General features: G+C 54.4%; 1 long non-coding RNA gene across 2 annotated transcripts in view; it reads right to left on the bottom strand.

Moving 5' to 3' along the window:
* LOC127035752 (uncharacterized) overlaps positions 1 to 18792 on the bottom strand; it is a 29756-nt gene extending 10964 nt beyond the window's left edge. The window contains exons 1-3 of one of the 2 annotated variants that reach the window (XR_007769915.1): positions 18676 to 18792; positions 17158 to 17295; positions 15169 to 15331 (exon numbers count right to left, since the gene is read on the bottom strand). This is a non-coding gene — a long non-coding RNA (uncharacterized LOC127035752). Of the gene's footprint in view, positions 1 to 15168; positions 15332 to 17157; positions 17296 to 18675 lie in introns of those variants that run through there. The other variant, XR_007769916.1, reaches the window with a different exon arrangement.
* Between the last annotated feature and the right edge of the window lie 208 nt (positions 18793 to 19000).

The following is a 19000-nucleotide window of genomic DNA, read 5'->3' as shown; positions in this document are numbered from 1 at the left end:
AAGGCACATTTGCTCAGCCTATAGTTGAACAGCTCCTTACTACTGTCCAGATGCCCGTGTATGGCTTCATGAGCCATGGCATTAAGGAGTAGGCTGGGTCCCCAAGGATAACTATTGGCATGTCAACATCCTCAACAGTTATTTTCTGGTCTGGGAAGTAAGTCCCTTCCTGCAGCTGTTCAAACAGACCAGAGTTCCTGAAGATGCAAGTATCATGTACCTTTCCCAACCATCCCACGTTGATGTCAATGAAATGTCCCTTGTGATCCACCGTGCTTGCAGCACCATTGAAAAGTACCCCTTGCAGTTTATGTACTGGCTGCCAAGGTGGTCCGGTCCCAAGATAGGGATATGTTTTCCATCTACCGCCCCACCACAGTTAAGGAATCCTATTGCAGCAAAGCCATCCACTATGACCTGCACGTTTCCCAGAGTTACTACTCGTGATAGCAGCAGCTCAGTGATTGCATTGGATTCTTGGATCACAGCAGCCCCCACAGTAGATTTGCTCACTCCAACTTGATTCACGACTGACCAGTAGCTGTCTGACATTGTAAGCATCCAGAAGGCTATCACCACTCACTTCTCAACTGTGAGGGCTGCTCTCATCTTGGTGTTCTTGCGCTTCAGGGCAGGGGAAAGCGAGCCACAAAGTTCCATGAAAGTGCCCTTACTCATGTGAATGTTTTGCAGCCACTGAGAATCATCGCAGACCTGCAACACTGTGCGGTCCCACCAGTCTGTGCTTGTTTCTCGTGCCCAGAATTGGTGTTCCACGGGATGAACCTGTCCCATTACCACCATGATGTCCAAATTGTCAGGGCCCATGCTTTGAGAGAAGTCTGTGTCCATGTCCTCATCACTATTGTGATCACACTGTCGTTGCCTCCTCACCTGCTTTTGCAGGTTCTGGTTTTGCACATACTGCAGGATAATGCATGAGGGGTATACAACACTCACAACAGCAGCAGGGAGCTGAAAGGGCTCCATGTTTATCGTAGTTTGGCGTCTGCAGGAGAGCAGAGTTGCAGCGGAAGCAGTGGATGACGACTGATGCCACGAGAATAGATATTTATACCAAACGGGTGAGAGGCCCTGTGAGGTCGATTCATGGTACCAGGAGAGCAGCAGAGCAGAGTTGCAGTGGAAGCAGTGGAGGACGATGGTTAGCACCGCGCACATTTCCCGAGGAAGAACACACGTTCCTGGGAGCCCATGGTAGACAACACGGAGAAATTTGCTATTGAGACACGAGCAGGAGAGCAGAATTGCAGCGGATGCGGTGGTTGGATGACAATGGTTAGCAGTCCTACTGAAAACAGTATGGCACTTGCATGGAAAAAAGGCGCAAAATGATTGTCTGCTGTTGCTTTCACGGAGGGAGGGGCAACTGAGACTTGTACCCAAAAACACCCATGACAATGTTTTTGCTCCATCAGGCATTGGGAGCTCAAGCCAGAATTCCAATGGGCAGCAGAGACTGTGGGATAGCTACTCACAGTGCAACACTCCGAAAGTCAATGCTAGTCACAGTACTATGGACGCACTCTATGACTTAATGCACTTAGTGGGGACACACACACAATCGACTGTATAAAATAGCTTCCTAAAAATTGACGTCTATAAATTTGACCTAATTTCCTAGTGTAGACATGAGACTCCCTGTACAGACATTTCTACCTATTTTAGACTGTAGTGCAGAGATCGGCAACCTTTCAGAAGTGTCAAGTATCAGAGGGGTAGTCGTGTTAGTCTGGATCTGTAAAAAGCGACAAAGAGTCCTGTGGCACCTTATAGACTAACAGACCTATTGGAGCATGAGCTTTTGTGGGTGAATACCCACTTCATCAGATGCATGGATGAAGTGGGTATTCACCCACGAAAGCTTATTCTGCAATACGTCTGTTAGTCTATAAGTTGCCATAGGAGTCTACGTCGCTTTCAGCAGTGCTGTGCCGAGTCTTCAGTTATGCACTCTGATTTAAGGTTTCGTGTGCCAGTAATACTTTTTAACGTTTTTAGAAGGTCTTTTTCTATAAGTCTATATTATATAACTAAACTATTGTTTTATGTAAATTAAATAAGGTTTTAAAAATGTTTAAGAAGCTTCATTTAAAATTAAATTAAAATGCAGAGCCCCTGGCATTGGTGGCCAGGACCCGGACAGTGTGAGTGCCACTGGCATGCATGCCATAGGTTGTCTACCTCTGCTGTAATGGGTTACCCAGGACTTTCTGCATCCTGTTCCTACAAATAAAACAGGGTCCCGCTTTTTGCTGGCGAGGGAGATATGGATCCTCAGTTCAAAAGGTAGGTGCTGCATCTCTGTTCATGATTGAGGTGGAGCTCTGGACTCAGTAACGGGTAAATTACCACGTGAAGCATAAAGCGATGGACGCATGTGCACATGGGGCTAAACCTAATCCATTCTCACGCGGGCAACAGGAGAGCAACTTCCGTGTGTAGCCAAGACCTCAGAGTGACCCTGCCATCGGGGAAGGGGGCTTGGGTTCTGAGGCCTATTCAGTCCTGAGAGAGGGACACACATACTGTTTGTGATTGTGGGTCTTTCTCTGTGGAATGGCCATGAGACCCAGCAAACTTTTTCCACACCAACCATCCCCTGCTGCCCAAGAGGCTGCATCATTCCAGCTAAGACAAACCCCCCAGGGTCTGGCCTATACTGGGAAATGCCCAAGACTCTGCCTCCTCCCCGTCCTGAGATGTACAGCCAATTACACTGAGATGGCAGGGAGAAAATCACAGTAATGAGAGGATAATGGGGAGCGAAAATGAAGGAAAATTTGTCATCTTCTCACTTAGGGCCGGATCCTGCAGCAAGCTAAGTGCTTCCCAGCAGCTGTCAAAGAACCCCTGCAGGCCGTGGAGCACCCACAGAGTCACTGCCTATGCCGTGGGGCTGAGCTCCCCCATGTTTCCCCCCAGGGATGGAAAATGCAGAACTCACAGGATCGTTCCCATGCAATTGCTGCTTGTGGCTTCCTAGAGTCCAAGGCCAAAGGGGCAACTGTGATCTAGGCTGACCTCCTGCCTAAGGCAGCCCAGATGCCTGCCCTTTAACCGGAGCAGATCTGTGAGCAAACCAGCCGATCTGGAGTCCAAACCTTCCCCCGGCCCCCTGGGCAGTCGCTCCATTGGTTAATTACTGTCCCTGTGACAAAACTGCACCTTATTTCCCGGCTGAATTTGTCAAGATTCAGCTTCCAGCCATTGAATCACGTTAAACCTTTGTCTACAGGATTGAAGAGCGGCTGTTACCAAAGGGCAGCTCCTCCAGCAGGTACTTCTGTGGGGGCTGGTTAGAGACTGTCACCAAGTCACCCTTAGGGCTCTTGTTAGCTCATACCTGAGGATACAGTTTTGTTACAGAGACATAGATCCTGTGACCTTAAGAGACCTCTGTGAGCTCAGCCTCAGCAGAGAGAGACAAAGGGATTTTCCTGAGCAGCGGAACTGGGACTGGACCCCAGGTCTCTGATCTCCCAGCTCAGGGCACTGGCCACTCGACCACTGCAGTCAGCCAGCTGGCAGAGTTGATGGATTGATCCTAGGGATCAGCTGCACCAGACCTCTCCCATCTCTTGTTTATTTCCCTCTAGCCAGCTGTGCCAGAGGCCTTCAGGTGCCCTAGTCTGGTGCCGCTGCCTGGCATCGCGCAGACCCCACACCCTGGCTGGGTGCTGTTTAATTAAAACCCACTTGTCACTTTTCATTCCTTTGTCTCCCAGCAACCATCATCCCCCTGCCTGGTGCTGATAGGCCAGAGCCCAGGCTCACCACAGCCAGCACGTGGAACACACACAAACCTCCTGTCTCAGTGGGGAGATGTGGTTACACAGCAGCTGCTTCCTCCCAAGAGCTAAAAGCCCCTTTGTCAGTTTGGGGCTTTCAACCACAGCTGCTCCACTTGCTAGTGTTCCCAGGGCAGCTCTGGCACCTGCTGTGGGTGACACCCCCCCATTGGTACCGTGCCCCCCCCCATTCCATGCCCAGGTGATTTGACCGATTAATTAATTAAGCTTTGAAAGTCTGACCCCCATCCCCATGAGATAGATCAGTGTCATTACCTCTGCTTAACAGAGGGGGACAAGATACTAGACCCCACTCTTCTCCCGGCACTGGGGCTAGAACCCAGAGTCCTGACACCCAGCCTTCCCCCTCCTCTGTTCTAACCATTAAGACCCCACTCCTCTCCCAGCACTGGGGATAGAACCCAGGAGTCCTGAGCACATACACTTCCTGTGTTTTGTAGCATCCTGTCAGTTTGTTGGGTTTCCACGGGGAGGGAGAGGTGCAGCCCTTTGGGTTGGGGATGGAGAGAGACGGAGCCACTAGGTATCATTATTATTCCAAGGAGCTGCCTGGTTCCTGCTCCATACACACTGAGGGGTGAACCCCACTTCCTCACCCCCTTCAACACAGACCAAGGCCTGCCCTTGCCAATGAGCCTGTGGGGCAGGATATGAACCAACAGGGTGATTCTGCAGGGGCTGCAACCTGCTGTGTCCATCAACTCTCCTGGGATGGCTGGGAGGGAGTAACAGCACCACTGATAGCCACTGAGCAACTGGGAGTGGGGGCAGGAGATTTAAGGGCCAGAGGGGCACAGGTATGGGATTAGCTAGCTATCTAGCTAGCTAGATAGAGGGAGTATATGGGGATGGATAGGTATGGAGGTATAAGAGGATGTGTAGGTAGATACAGAGATGTATGAGGGAATGGATAGATAGATATGGGGGTGTATGGGGATGGATGGGTAGAAACAGGTTCTTGTCATGCAGACAGCAAGCAGCAAAAGACCAGAAGTCCAAAGTGCAGACAATGTGATGTTTATTGGGGTTGGTTTCCAAGCAAGCATATTCCAAAGCCCTTCTCACCATTCGGGCTTATCTATATAGTATATTAGAATATAGTAATATTCTCAGCTATACCTCAGCCAATCATTTTACTGAGATTTAACTAACCACCCCTAACAGGGTGTGTATGGGGATGGATAGATAGATACAGGGGGTTTCATGGGGATGGATAGATAGATATGGGGGGGGGGGTATTGTGGGGTAAGGAGGACGGGGGGGGGCTGTCTCTGTACAGTGTCTTTGTGAGCTGCTTTCAAGCATCCGCCTCCTTTGTGCTTGTTCCTGTGAAGCTCTTGAGACGCTCTGGCCTGTTCCCTGCAGCCACTCCACACCTGCCTGGCAGCCCCACCCCCAGGCAGCCCAGCCACTGTCAATGCTCCAGCCCGGCCGGACTGAGAGCCAGAGCTGCCCCTGGGCTCTGCGGCCTGTGGGTCCTTCCCAGCCATGTGACATTGGGGGCAGCAGGTGTTTGGTAACCCTGATCCAGGCTGTGCCCCTGGGACCTGCCCTCCTGTACCTCACGCCCTTATTGCAGGGTATGGGGCAGAAACATGGGGCCAGATCCCCAGGGGGTTTAAATCAGTGTCACTCCACGAATGACGGGGGAGCAGACTTATCCCAGCAGGGCTCTGGCCATGACTCTTTGGCACAAGTGGAGCAGCCTCCTGTACCCCAATGGCATGCCCCAACCCAGAGCCCCGCCCAAACCCAGAGCCTCCTCTGGCACCCCAAACCCCTCATCCCTGGCCCCTCCAAAGAGTCTGCACCCCCAGACAGAGGCCTCACTCCTCCTGTGCCCCAACTACCTGCCCCAGCCTGGAGCGCTGCCCAAAACTCTGACCCTCCTCTGGCACCCCAAACCCCTCATCCCCAGCCCCACCAAAGAGTCTGCACCCCCAGATGGAGCCTTCACACCTCCTGCACCCCAACTGCCTGCTCCAGCCCTGAGCCCCACCAAAACCTGAAGCCTCCTCCAGCATCATAAACCCCTCATCCCTGTCCCCACCAAAGAGTCTGCACCCCCATATGGAGCCTCATCCCTCCTGCACCCCAACACCCTGCCCCAGCCCAGAGCCCTCTCCCACACTCTGAACCTGTCTGCCCCACCCCCCAGCCTGGATCCCCCTCCTGTACCCCCAACTCCTCATCCCTGGCCCCACCCCAGAGCCTGCACTGCCTGCTGGAGCCCTCATCCCCTCCCATACCCCAACCCTCTGCCACAGCCCAGTGAAAGCGAGAGAGGGCGGGAGAGAGCGAGTCACTGAGAGAGTGGGGAATGTAGTGAGCAGTGGTAGGGCCTCGATGAAGGGGCAGGGAAGGGGCTGTGACCTCAGGGAAGGAGCGGGGCTAGGGTGTTCGGTTTCGTGCAATTAGAAAGCTGGCAACCCTAAGGGTTTGGCTACACTTGCAGCTGTACAGAGCTGAGAGTTAAAGCTGTCTTTGTACAGCTGTGTAGGAAAAGCGCTGCAGTGTGGCCACACCGACAGCTACCAGCGCTGCAGTATGGCCACATTTGCAGCATTTGCAGCAGTGTTGGGAGTGGTGCATCATGAGCAGCTATCCCACAGAGCACCTCTTCCAATTCTGGCACCATGGGTTGTGGGAAGGGGCGGAGGGGGCGGGTCATTCTGCTTTCTGTCCCAAAGCCCCGTGATGCATCACTTCACATCCCAATAACCCCTTTTTTCCATCCATGTTTGGTGCCATCTTGCATCTTTCAATGATTTCTGTGCAGTGAGATTCTGTGTTCTGTTTCAGTCTCATAGACTCATAGACTCATAGGTCAGAAGGGACCATTCTGATCATCTAGTCTGACCTCCTGCACAAGGCAGGCCACAGAACCCCACCCATCCACTTTTATAACAACCCCTAACCCAGGACTGAGTTATTGAAATCCTCAAAACTGGTTTGAAGACCTCAAACTGCAGAGAATCCACCAGCAAGCGACCCATGCCCCACGCTGCAGAGGAAGGCGAAAAACCTCCAGGGCCCAGTCTGCGGGAAATGGAGCCCAGGCTGCTGAGGAATATGCTGACGAGTCTCACCAGAACATCACATTTGGCAGTTGAGCTATTGCTTAAGATCCAAAGTGACAGTGAGGAGTCTGACGATGATACTGAGTCGCGTAATGCATACGACACGAAATTGCTTGTGGCATTCACAGACATGCTCAGCACCGTGGAACGCTGCTTTTGGGCTCAGGAAACAAGCACTGAGTGGTGGGATCACATCGTCATGGAAGTCTGGGATGACGAGCAGTGGCTGCAGAACTTTCGGATGAGAAAAGCTACTTTCATGGGACTGTGTGAGGAGCTGGCCCCCACCCTGTGGCACAAGGACATGAGATTGAGAGCTGCCCTGCCGGTGGAGAAGCGGATGGCTATTGTACTCTGGAAGCTGGCAACTCCAGACAGCTACTGATCTGTCGGGAATCAGTTTGGAGTGGGAAAGTCGACCACTGGAATCGTGTTGATGCAAGTTTGAAGGGCCATTAATCGGATCCTGCTAAGAAGAACTGTGACTCTGGGGAACTGCAGGACATTGTGGATGGCTTTGCACAAATGGGTTTCCCTAACTGTGGAGGGGTGATAGATGGGACCCATATTCCTATTCTGGCACCACCAAACCTAGCATCCGAGTATGTTAATCGGGAGGGGTATTTCTCTATGGTTCTCCAGGCTCTTGTGCATGACCATGGGCATTTCATTGACATTAACGCAGGCTGGCCCAGAAAGTTGCATGATGCACGCATCTTTCGGAACACTGGGCTGTTCAGGAAGCCGCAGGCCAGGACTTTTTTCCCAGACCGGAAGATCACAGTAGGGGATGTCGAAATGCCCATTGTGATACTTGGAGACCCCACTTACCCGTTAATGCCGTGGCTCATGAAACCGTACAAAGGGAGCCTTGACGGAAGCAAGGACTGGTTCAACTACAGGCTGAGCCGGTGCAGAATGACTGTGGAGTGTGCTTTTGGCCTTTTAAAGGGGCGCTGGCAATCTCTGTATGGGAAGCTGGACTTGAGGCAAAGCAGCATCCCCGTGGTTATATCCACGTGCTGTACCCTCCATAATATTTGTGAAGGGAAGGGTGAAAGATTCAGTCAGGCATGGACCTCCGAGGTTCAATGCCTGGAGGCTGGATTTGCACAGCCAGAGAGCACGGCTACTAGAGAGGCCCAGCACAGGGCTGCAAGGATTAGGAATGCCTTGAGGGAGGACTTTGAGGCTGAAAACCAACAGTAATGTTTGGTGCCTTGCACGGGAGTGAAGTGCAGTGGTTACAATGTTAGTAGGAATCTGTGTTTCCTAAGCTAATTTGCAGTGTCTGTTTCTTTCCTGGGCTAAGATATCTTTAATTTTCTGCAATAATAAAGACTGTTTTCAAAGCCAAGAATTCATTTATGAAAAGAAAATTACTTTATTGACAGACACACAACTTTTTGGGAATCTGAAAGGGCAAAGGGATGGGGTGGGGAACTGTTCAGTCACAGGTTTGAATATGTCCTGTCTGGAGTGCTGTGCAATGACTGCTGCACTTCAGGATGCCTATACTGCATGGTGATGGGGGTTGAATGCAGAGGGTAAGGGTCATAGTTCTCAGGGCTGCTTGGTGAATGTACAGGTGTTGGAGGCAGCTGGTGGTGGTAAGAACCTGGATGCTGGGGATGAGGGTTTTGAGCTAACATGGGGGCACAAGGGAAAGAGCTTTGGGACAAGGGCGGCAGGGGGGGCGGGGGTGGTAGTGCTCCACCTGCAAGGCTACAAGCGTCTGAATAGAGTCCGCTTGGCGCTCCAGGATGCTTAGCAGCTGTTTCATGCTTTTCTTCCTCTGCGCTGCATTTTTCTTGCGGATCCTGCTTTCCCTTTCCCTTCAGTCCTGCGCTTTTTGATTTTCTATGAGAGATTGCTGCATCTCTTCTTGCAGCCTGTCTTTTTTGCTTTTTTGCCTCTTCTTCCGGAGGTTTTGTAGTCTCTCAGCTGGTGATAACACGGACAGCCGAGTTCTCAAGGTTGTATTTGTAAAGATAAAATGCAACACTTAACAGAGGCAGCATTGTTTATTGGGTGGGAGGAATAGCTCAGTGGTTTGAGCATTGGCCTGCTAAACTCAGCGTTGTGAGTTCAATCCTTGAGAGGCCATTTGGGGATTGGTCCTGCTTTGAGCAGGGGGTTGGACTAGATGATCTCTTGAGGTCCCTTCCAACCCTAATAATCTATGATTCTATACCAGATAGAGTTATTTCCCCACAGTGAAAGACTGAGTGCACATTAACAGTCTTCACAATAGTGTAATTTTTCCATCCCAAAGAGAGCGCACATAACCCACAGGAGCCTCGAAATGGTGAGTAAGGGGGACTGATTGCTTCAGGGCTGTACTGGGGTTTCTGTGCATTGGAGAAAGCAATCAGCTGCAGGGGGCACCTACACTGAACACTATCCCAACATTTTCCACAGGAGGTTATCCTGGAAGATATCTCGCTGCTGAGGGTCACCTGGGAAGCATGGGAGGGTCTTCAACTGCAATGCAGATTCCACCCTAGCCCCTATGCAGCTTCCTTGTGTCTTGCAATGGTCCCGCCACCCTCATAGCACAGTGGCTAGGCCACATTAGCCTGACTGGGACAAGGACCACAGTGGCTTTCCCAATAAACCTGGGCAAGCGCATTGCCCACGCTCTGGCTGAAACTTTTGAAGAGATTACCGAGGCCGATTACCACAAAGTGATAGACCACATCAATGGGCTGTTCCGCATCTAGGCATGCAGAAAAGCAGCCCTAACCTTCCCTCCTCTCCCAAAATATTTCCATCCTGAAAGTAAAACCTGCTCCTCCACAAGGCACCGGACGCTGTGACTAGCTACCTTCCCCCTGACTTGAGAAGAGCTCCTGGCTGCATGCCTCCTGGGACTCTAGGTTGTCTCCCCCAACTCCAGTACCCTCACTCTCGCTTTCCTCCTTCTCCTCCTCCTCCCCTCCCCCCACTCTGAAATGTCCATTGAGGTCCTTGGAGTGGAGGTGGGGTCACCCCCAAGTATCACGTCTAGCTCTTTGTAAAAACAGCAGGTCATGAGGGCAGCGCTGGAGCGGTGGTTTCCCTCACGGACTTTGCAGTAGGCACTCCGCAGCTCCTTTACTTTAACCCTCCACTGCAGCACGTCCCGGTCATGGCCTCTTTTCAAAGTTTCCATCATGGCCCTTGATATTTGCCCATAGGTATCGTAATTCCTATGGCTAGAGAGCAGCTGGGACTGCACAGCTTCCTCCCCCCAAACACTGATGAGGTCCAGCAACTCACTATTGCTCCATGCTGGGGTTCATTTGGCGCGTGGAGGCATGGTCACCTGGAACGATTCACTGATTGCTCTCCGCATCTGGCTGAACAAATAGGAAGGGGATTTTTAAAATTCCCCGGGCATTTAAAGGACGGGTCTGATGGTTGGTCACCTGAGGCCAGGGCAGTAGAGGTCGAACTGATGAGCAGAGTGGCTAGAACAGGCATTCTGGGATACCTACAGGGCTGGTGCAACCATTTAGGCGGACTAGGCGGTTGCCTAGGGCACCGAGATTTGGGGGCACCAAAAAGCACCCCCCAATTTTTTTTAAATGGTTGAGCAGCCGCTGCTTCTGGGACAGAGAGGGAGTCTGAGCTGCCGGCTGCAGCCGGCACCCAGGGGTTCCCCTGGGTCAGGGCACCGCCGTGAGAGCCGGCAGCCTAGGGTGTTCCCCGGGTTAGGGCGCTGCCGCGGCAGCCGACAGCCCAGGGGGTTCCCTGGGTTAGGGCACCGCAGCGGCAGCCGACAGCCCAGGGGGTTCCCTGGGTCAGGGCGCCGCCGCAGCAGCTGGCAGCCCAGGGGGTCCTCTGGGTCTGCATGCCAGCAGGGTCTCCCAGAGAGGGGGACAAGAGGGGCAATTTGCCCCAGACCCTGCAGGGGCCCCCACGAGAGTTTTTCGAGGCCCCTGGAGCGGGGTCCTTCACTCTCTCCGGGAGCCCCGGAAAACTCTCATGGGACCCGGGTCCCTGGCGCTTCTTCTGCTCCCGGTCCTCACTGGCGGGGGGTCCTTCCGCTCCAGGGCGGAAGGACCCCCTGCCGGTGAATTACCGCTGAAGTGAGACCAGCTGCCGACACGCAGCCCAGTCTTCGGCAGTAATTCGGGGGCGGGAGGCGTTTCCGCTCTGGGACCAGTCACCGAAGTGCTCCGGAGACCTGCGGCAGGGGTCCTCTGCCACAGAATTACCACTGAAGACCCGGCTGCACTTCGGCAGCTGGTCCCACTTTGGCGGCAATTTGGCGGTGGGGGGCCCCTGCGGCGGGTCTCCGGGGCACTTCGGCAGTGGGTCCTGGAGCGGAAGGGCCCCCTGCTGCCGAATTACTGCCAAAGCAGGGGCCCCCCGCCGCCAAAGACCCCAGGCCCCTGGAATCCTCTGGGCTGCCCTGGTGAGCCGCTGGCAACCCAGGGAGTTCCCCTGGGTCAGCACGCCGCTGCCGGCAGCCGCCAGCCCAGGGGTTCCACGGCGCAGTCCTGCTTGGAGAGGACATGGAGCAGAGGTGAGCTGGGGTGGGGAGGTACCGCAGGGCTCCTCAGGCCAGGGGGTGGGGAGCTGCCACGGGACGGGTGGCACACTTCAGGGCGGGGCGGGGAGCTGCTGCAGGGCTAGGGGGGTGCAAGGGGGAAGTTTCGCCTAGGGCCCGAAACTTCCTTGCACCGGCCCTGGATACCTCCGAATACTTCTGGAGGCCAATAACAGCGCTTTTGGTGGCCACACTGGCAGAGCAGCGCTGTATCAGCAGCGCTATAGTCTTTATTCCCATTGTCAAGGTGGAGTACAACCAGCGCTGTAGCTAGGGAGAAACAGCACTGTATGTGCCTTGCAAGTGTGGACGGTGAGTGAGTTGCAGTGCTGTAAAGCCACCACCAGAGCTGCAACTCTCCAGTGTAGCCAAGCCCTAAGAGAGACATCAAAGGACCAGGGGTGGCTCTAGCTTTTTTGCTGCCCCAAGCACGGCAGGCAGGCTGCCTTCAGTGGTGCGCCTGCGGGAGATCCGCCGGTCCCACAGCTTCAGTGTGCCTGCAGCCAAATTGCCATTGAATCCGCAGGACCAGCAGACCTCCTGCAGACGCACCGTTGAAGGCAGCCTGCCTGCCACCCTCATTGCGACTGGCAGGCGCCCCCAGCGGCTTGCCACCCCAGGCACATGCTTGGAGTGCTGGTGCCTGGAGCCACCGTTGCGAATGACCCAACTGCTCCAGAGCTTGGAAAGTGAGTCCACGCAGGTAGGCAACAGGAGAGACTCAGGGGGCAACCTGGACATGAATGTACGCTGCTGCCCCTATGGAGGGGAAGGCTGGGCCCTTGGGGAGGGCACTTGCTAGGCCTTGGGGGACCCAGGGTCAATTCCCTGCTCTGCAGCAGCCTGCTGGAGTGATTTGATCAGACTCTGTCCCAGAGCCACCAGAGGAGCTGAGGGGCCCCAGTCCCATGTTTAGGTACCACTGGGCTATGGGCTATTCTGAGGTGGGTCTCACTCTCGCTCCCCATCTATCCTACTGAAGTTGTTCCACTTTAGTTAATAGTTGAAGAATTAAGTGAATTCGGCCATACCACAAGCAAGACTCGCTCTATAGCCCTTAGCCAGGGCACACGCCTGCGAGGTGGTAGATCCCTCTTCAAACTCCTTCCCTGCATCAGGCAGACGGAGAATTGAATCAGGGGCACCCCTTCATCTGAGCTGAGTGTCCTGAGCCGTGGGCTAAAGGAGAGGTGGGTCCCCTTCCCCCCATGTGTTCTGTGGATAGTTCGTCAGCCCCCCAGCGCACCCTATGGGATTGGCCCTGCGGCAGTGAGGCCGGCAGCTGACCACACAGCTGCTCTGGGCTAGTAGTTCACTTGGAAACAGGCGCCTCCCTGTGGGCTCAGGCCTGGCCGACACTTTGAAGCTCGACTGACACAGCCCTGGTGCTCAGGGGGTGAAAAATTCATGCCCCAGAGCAACACAGTTAAGCCGACCTAACTACTAGCGTAGCCGGCTGCTGTCCTCATTCAGGAAAGGGCAGTTCCTGCAGCGAGGGAAACAGCACTGCCAGCCCCCCATGAAAGTGTCCACACTGTGGTGCTGCGGAGCCACTGGGGCTCCGCCACCACAGCGCCCGCAGTGTAGACGTGGCCCTGGGCCCTGACCTCCAGGAGAGGGGTGGAGCTTAGCACACAGCCTTCTCCTTGGCATTTCCCATTGGCTGGCTCCCGCCCTGCTCGCTGGCTCTTGTTACTCCCATTCTCAGGCACCTCTCTCCCCCATCCATCAAAGGGGAGCCCGGGCGCCTGACTCAGGCCTCATGGACGACCTCGTTATTCCAGCGAATGTCTAGGCCCTACAATGTTCAGCATCACCACCCCCCAAGTGCATCCATGGAGCTGGGCCTCAGTTCCCCTCTGTACACCGGGGCCAACAGCCCTCCCTCAGCTCCTATCCAGAGCACAGCCTGTCCCAGCACCACTAGCGTACTCTGCAGGGCAGGTGGGTTCTGAGCCGTGTCAGGGCAGAGTCTGTGCTGGCCCACACGGGCTCTCTGGGGCTGGGCTCCTTTCTTGTATGTGCTTCTCTGGAGTCTGTACAGCACCTGGCACAATGGGGTCCTGGCCCTTGACTGGAGCTCCTGGGTGCTACCATAATACAATTTATAGCAGCCTCTCTTGATTGAAAGACCTCAGCCAATGTCTCTAAACCCAAACTTGGCATATCTCCAGAGGGCTGCGTCCTAACTGGCCTAAATCAGATACCTGCATGTGCAAATGGGCCAAATCCTGAGGGTCATTAACTCGGGATGATCCTTTGTTCTACTACAGACACCCTAGCCAATAGACTGGCTCCCAGGGGGTTGGCTGGGGAGCAGGTGGCCTGGCCATGAAGGCACCTGCTCGAGGTCTGGGATCACCGGGGGAGGTTGAGGCAGGTGACAACATGGCTGGAAGGCTACAAAGGGCCAGGGCTGATCTATTTCGTGTCTGTGTACATTTTCACCAGCTAAAGAGAAGGGGCTCCCCAGAGCTCTCCCACCCCCAGTTGCTGCAGGATCCCAATGTGGTGAGGGGGACCCTGTGACCTGAACCCAGATAGACCCCGAAGGACTCCCAAGGGACAGGTTAGCTGGTGAGTGGCACTGCAGTTGGGGGATGGTTGTTTCCTTTATGATCTGGGCTCTGTTAAGTGAAGAGCAATGGGGCTAGAACCCTGCACACGGTGTCTGTGTGCTCCGTGCTACACTGACCACCCGGCCACTGGAAGAGGGAACCCAGCCAGCCCACACCTTCAGGGGGAGTTCTGGGAGAAGGGAGGGGGCTACTGGGGGGTCAGTGCTGGGCCTGGGGCCCTAAGGCAGGTGGGTCGCGGGGCTTCATTTCTGTGAAGGGGTAACAGACAGAGTCAATGCTCAGGAAATGTGACACAGAGGCACAGGAGACACCAGCGCTGCAGCCTGTGATACCCTGGGAAGCTCAGAGCACTTGTGGGGTTCAGTGTCTGGACCTCCGTAGCGATCTGGTGAGCCACCAGTGGTGGCAGCCTGACCGCATCTGGGACAGAGGCCTCTATGGGGAAAATAGGATGGAGGCAGAGTTGTGCCCCCGGCCCATGCTCTGGCCCTAGGTACCAGAGACCTGGAGCCAGGGGAGGAACAGAGCTAGAGAAGCATCAGATTCAAGTTTATTCATTGCACTGGGCACAAAGGGCACAGCATGGTTCTGTGCCAGCGCCCATGGCGAGGGGACGGCAGGGGCAGCAGGCCAGGTGGGGCTCTCCGGTGCCCCAGGCTGGGTCTTGGCGTCACTCCAGCCCTATCTTGCAGCAGCGCGTGGCTGTCCAGTCGATGCCTCCACACTGGCAGTGGCAGGTGGAGTCAGAGCGAATGTCCCAGGAGCCGCAAGCCATTCCGCAGGCACAGCCCGTGGGCTTGTACCTTGTGGGGGATGGGGGAGGTGGGGTTAGAGGAGCAGCTATTGGCAGGATGGGAGTCATGGGAGGTAGCAAGGTGCCTTGCTCTCTCCTCCTCCCCAGCATCGAGAGCATGGCCCTGTGGTTCCCTTGCAGCCAGGTCATTGCCCAAGCAAGGGAAGCCAGTGAGACGTCCCAGGGGTCCGATCCGGAGGCCCACACTGGTCCCAGCTCAGCAGCATCCAGTGCCCCCAGGGACTCAGGAGTGGTGCGAATGCCATTGCTCCCGGCATTGGGCAGCACATGGGCAGGGCAGCCCCAGACAGGCTGGTGGTGCATCGCTGCCCCAGCTCCACACCCACCCAGGATTGCAGAGGGGGTGGGGTCTGTGCCTCAGTGGCCCCTTCTTCCTTGGGCCTGCGGGGCACTCGGGAAAGTGCTCTCACCTGCTGGGCAGGAGACAAGTGCCCCACATGCAGAGACGTCCTGGCAGAGTAGCTTGGCTTTGGCCAGGGTGGAGGACACTGCAAGGCAAGAGGCAGAGTTGTAGCCAGCAGGACCCTGGGTGTGGAAAGGCTGCCCCCTCCCCACAGGCTCAGGTGGAGAGAAGCTGCTTCTGCCCCAGCTGTTACCTGGGCAGGTGTAACCCATCCAGCCTCACTCCATGTGATGCTCTGGCTCCCCTGAGTGGTGGCTGGGCTACATAAAGCCTCAGCGCCTGGAGCTGGGTGCTGTAGCTGAGCCTAAGGCAATCAAAGCTCCTGGCCTGAGATCCAGAGGTCTCATGTTTGATGCTAGTTGCCCACAGCCCCCTAGAAGAGTGTTACCTGGTGGAAGCCACTGGGCATCCAACAAGACTCCCCTGGGCTGTGAACAAAGGGCAGGGGTGGAGGAAGCAGAAAATAATTCCTGGCTGCTTCCCCCAGCCAATACGCCCTTAGGTGCTGGAACTGGGGCACTATTGCATGTCCCCGTCTGGACTTGAAGAGGATTCCATCATATACATGGTTTACAGTTTGGTTCAATGGCTCTCAGCTCCCCCGCAATACAAATTTTTCCAGCCCCGCTGAATGCAGCCATGTCCAGGTGAGCAGCAGCCTGAGAGAGATGAGTAGAGCAACCCCAGCCAGCCCGGTTCAGCCCCTGGGGTGAAGTGGTGCTAGCTGTGCAGATGGCATCTCATGGACCCTTTCTCCAGAAACTTCCATGGGGTGACTGACCAATCCAGTGGGTCTGTGGCTAAGGCACTGGGCTGGGCTGCAGGAGATGTGGGTTTAATTCCTGCCTCTGCCACTGACTCCCTTTGTGACCTTGGGTGAGTCACTTAGTCCCTCTGGACTTCCGTTCCCCTTTGTGCAATGGGGATAACAATCCATCTCTTGGCAGCTCTTTGGGTCAGGGAGCATCTCACCATGGCCTGTGCAGCACCTGGCACGACGGGGCCCAGAGCGCAGCCACTGAAATAGAACTAACACAAATACTGGCTCCATGCTGTGCTCAGGCCTGAACTGAAGCTGAGGAACTTCAGGGAACCCCCAAGGGTTCCAGCTCCCCCTCGCCATGTTTACACACTGAATGGGGTTGGAAGGGAGCAGAATGAGACAGGCAAGGAGAGAGCTGTCCTGGGTGGTTTGGCAGGAGTTGGGATCAAACCTGGGACTCCTGGAGTCTCTGCCTAAGTCAAAGCCCCAGGCCCATCAGCTCTGAGGCAGTATTAGAAACTATATGACTCAACCACTAGAAAAAGATAGAGACCCACAGTGTGGGGCACAGGTAATGTTGCTCTTGTATGTGATTAGTTCCAACAAGTCCTCATGTGGCTTTCCCAGCAGTTTAGTTGATCCCATTAATCTTGGTTTAAAAATCAGGAAAAGATTGACCCAGTCACTGACGCTGCCTGTGTCATATCTCACCAATGCACAAATGACTTGCGAGCCTGGGCAGGCTGGTGCAATGGTCCAGACTTGTGCTGACTCCCTGTATGATCTTGGGTAAGTCATTTAGCTTCTCTGGCCCAAATCTACAAAAGTCTCTTGTTTCTAGACACCCTGAAAGCCCTGTTAACTCCTGTTTGGCCACTGCCAGACATCTAATAAACCTGGCACCCAAGTGTTTGCAATAAGAATACACTGGAAAGGGTGCAGGGGTCAGACGCTGCGTGGTAGGAAGGAGGAGAGACAGGTACAGCAGAGAGTGTAAATGAGCCAGTTTGGGAGGAAAGCTGTAGCTTTGGCAGCTCCCTCGCCCAGTTTGGGGCTCAGAGTAGAGACTTTTGCTGCAAAGTCCCATCCCTCGGCCCCCCCTAAATGTGACCCCCCATTTCTGGGCGTAGTGACCCTGGGTCAGTTACCTATGGAACTAATTGCTGCCTGCAACTTCAGATCGACCGCACCGTCAATGATGCACTGAGCACCCGTCTGGTACGTGGGCACCAGGAGGGTGAGCAGCAGGAACACGGCAGCCTTCATCCCACTGGGTGCTGAGCTACCTGCAGGGGAGAGACCCAGCCAATGTGTGAGACCCCAGAACAGGAGCCCTCTGGAACTGGTGGCAGGCGCCGAGGTGCACATAAGGCAGCGGAGTGGGGCACAGGCATGATGGAAAGCCACAGTGCCAGGGAAGGTGGTGAGGGTCAGAGCGGGGACAGGCAGGGCCAAGGGGGCAGGGGAGGTGGGGAGGAAAATGTAGGGGGCTGGAAGGGATACTGAGGAGTGGGAGAAATGTAATGGCAGCAAATAGGGAAAAGGGAGGAAGGATTTGGAGGAGGAGACTGAGAGTGTTTGGTGAGTGGGGAGGCAGGCAGGATGGTAATGGTGGGTTATTGGGGAGGGCTGGAATGGCACCCCCATCCTAGGGGCTAGCAGAGCAGGACTGCTTCCAAGCTGCCAGTGGGGACCATGTGCACTGGCGGTTGCATTTTCAGGCTGAAATCGACACCCACAAACACATATGCACACACATACACAGACACACACACGGGAAGGAGGTTCCCGTTAAAGGTTTGGAATGAACTCATTAGAGAACTGATTCCCCGCCCCCTAGGGGTCCCTCCCCAAAACAAAATTAAAGCACTCACAAAAAGAGCCTCATCTCTCTGCTCCAAGCTGCACCTGTTTCACTCGGCACAACTGTAAACCAGTTCGGTGAAAGCCGTGTGAGTTGCAGTGTGGACATTCCTACTCCAATGGAATCGCCATTTGGTAAGCGCTAAATTGACATATGTCTGGTGTGAATCAGGTTCAGATTGAGCTACGCACTATTTTGCACTGAGTTATCCATTATAGACTGATCTAGTTCGAGCCATGCCCCTCTGGGGCAGATGCAGCTAGCATAGTATAAAATCATTTATAGCAAAAGAGTTTTTTAGTTAATAAGTATCCTTAAATAGGTGCAAAACTAGGTTTAGACCAGTCCTTATGGGATTAAAACCAGATTTATATTGGTTTAATTTAAGGGTAACATTTTCCCGTGATTTAGGATTCTAACTCCCATTGACTTTCAACGAGACGAGGCTCCTAGAGGCCAGATACCAAAGGCATTTAGGCACCTAACGATGCACATAGGCAGCTACATTATTTTTGAAAATGGAACATTAACTCCTGAATCCCTTAGCTGCTTTACCATACTTTATCCCAAGCCAATCTCTTGCTACATAGAGAGGAGCTCGGTTCACATTGGATTAAGAGCGTCCCCACTGTGCCTGGAACCAGATTAACTCCATCACTTTTGAAAGCCTTTGAAAGTTACACCACTGCCACCCTGACTATGGCCGAGGTCCCAGGGAGCTGGGCACACACAGGAGCTGTGCCCCAAACCCACCCCAAGGCTGAGTCTGGAGAATCCCACCCGACCAATGGTACAAACTCACCTTCTGGCACAATCTTGCAAGAGGCTGTTCCCAGTTCACAAGCTGCCCCTTTAAATAGGAGCCAGCTGGAGCAGAGGTGGCGAAATCTTCCATCCCATTGGCTGCTTGACAATTGACTCCTCCTTCCCACAAGTGTGAGACGACCCCAGGGCTGTTTCTAACAAAAAATGTTTCTTTTGCAACTTCCCTGTTTGCTCAACCCCTGCCCAGCTCTTCATTGCCAGGGCCAAATTCTCCCTTGGTGTAACTCCATTACACCAGTGTAGGCTCTGAGGGTCTGGACAGCCCTGCTCCTTGGGCTCCCACTCTGTGGGAACATCCTGGG

Source organism: Gopherus flavomarginatus, chromosome 16 (genome assembly GCF_025201925.1).
Source record: "Gopherus flavomarginatus isolate rGopFla2 chromosome 16, rGopFla2.mat.asm, whole genome shotgun sequence".
Taxonomy (NCBI): Eukaryota; Metazoa; Chordata; order Testudines; family Testudinidae; genus Gopherus; species Gopherus flavomarginatus.
This window is presented reverse-complemented; position numbering and strand designations above follow the sequence as displayed.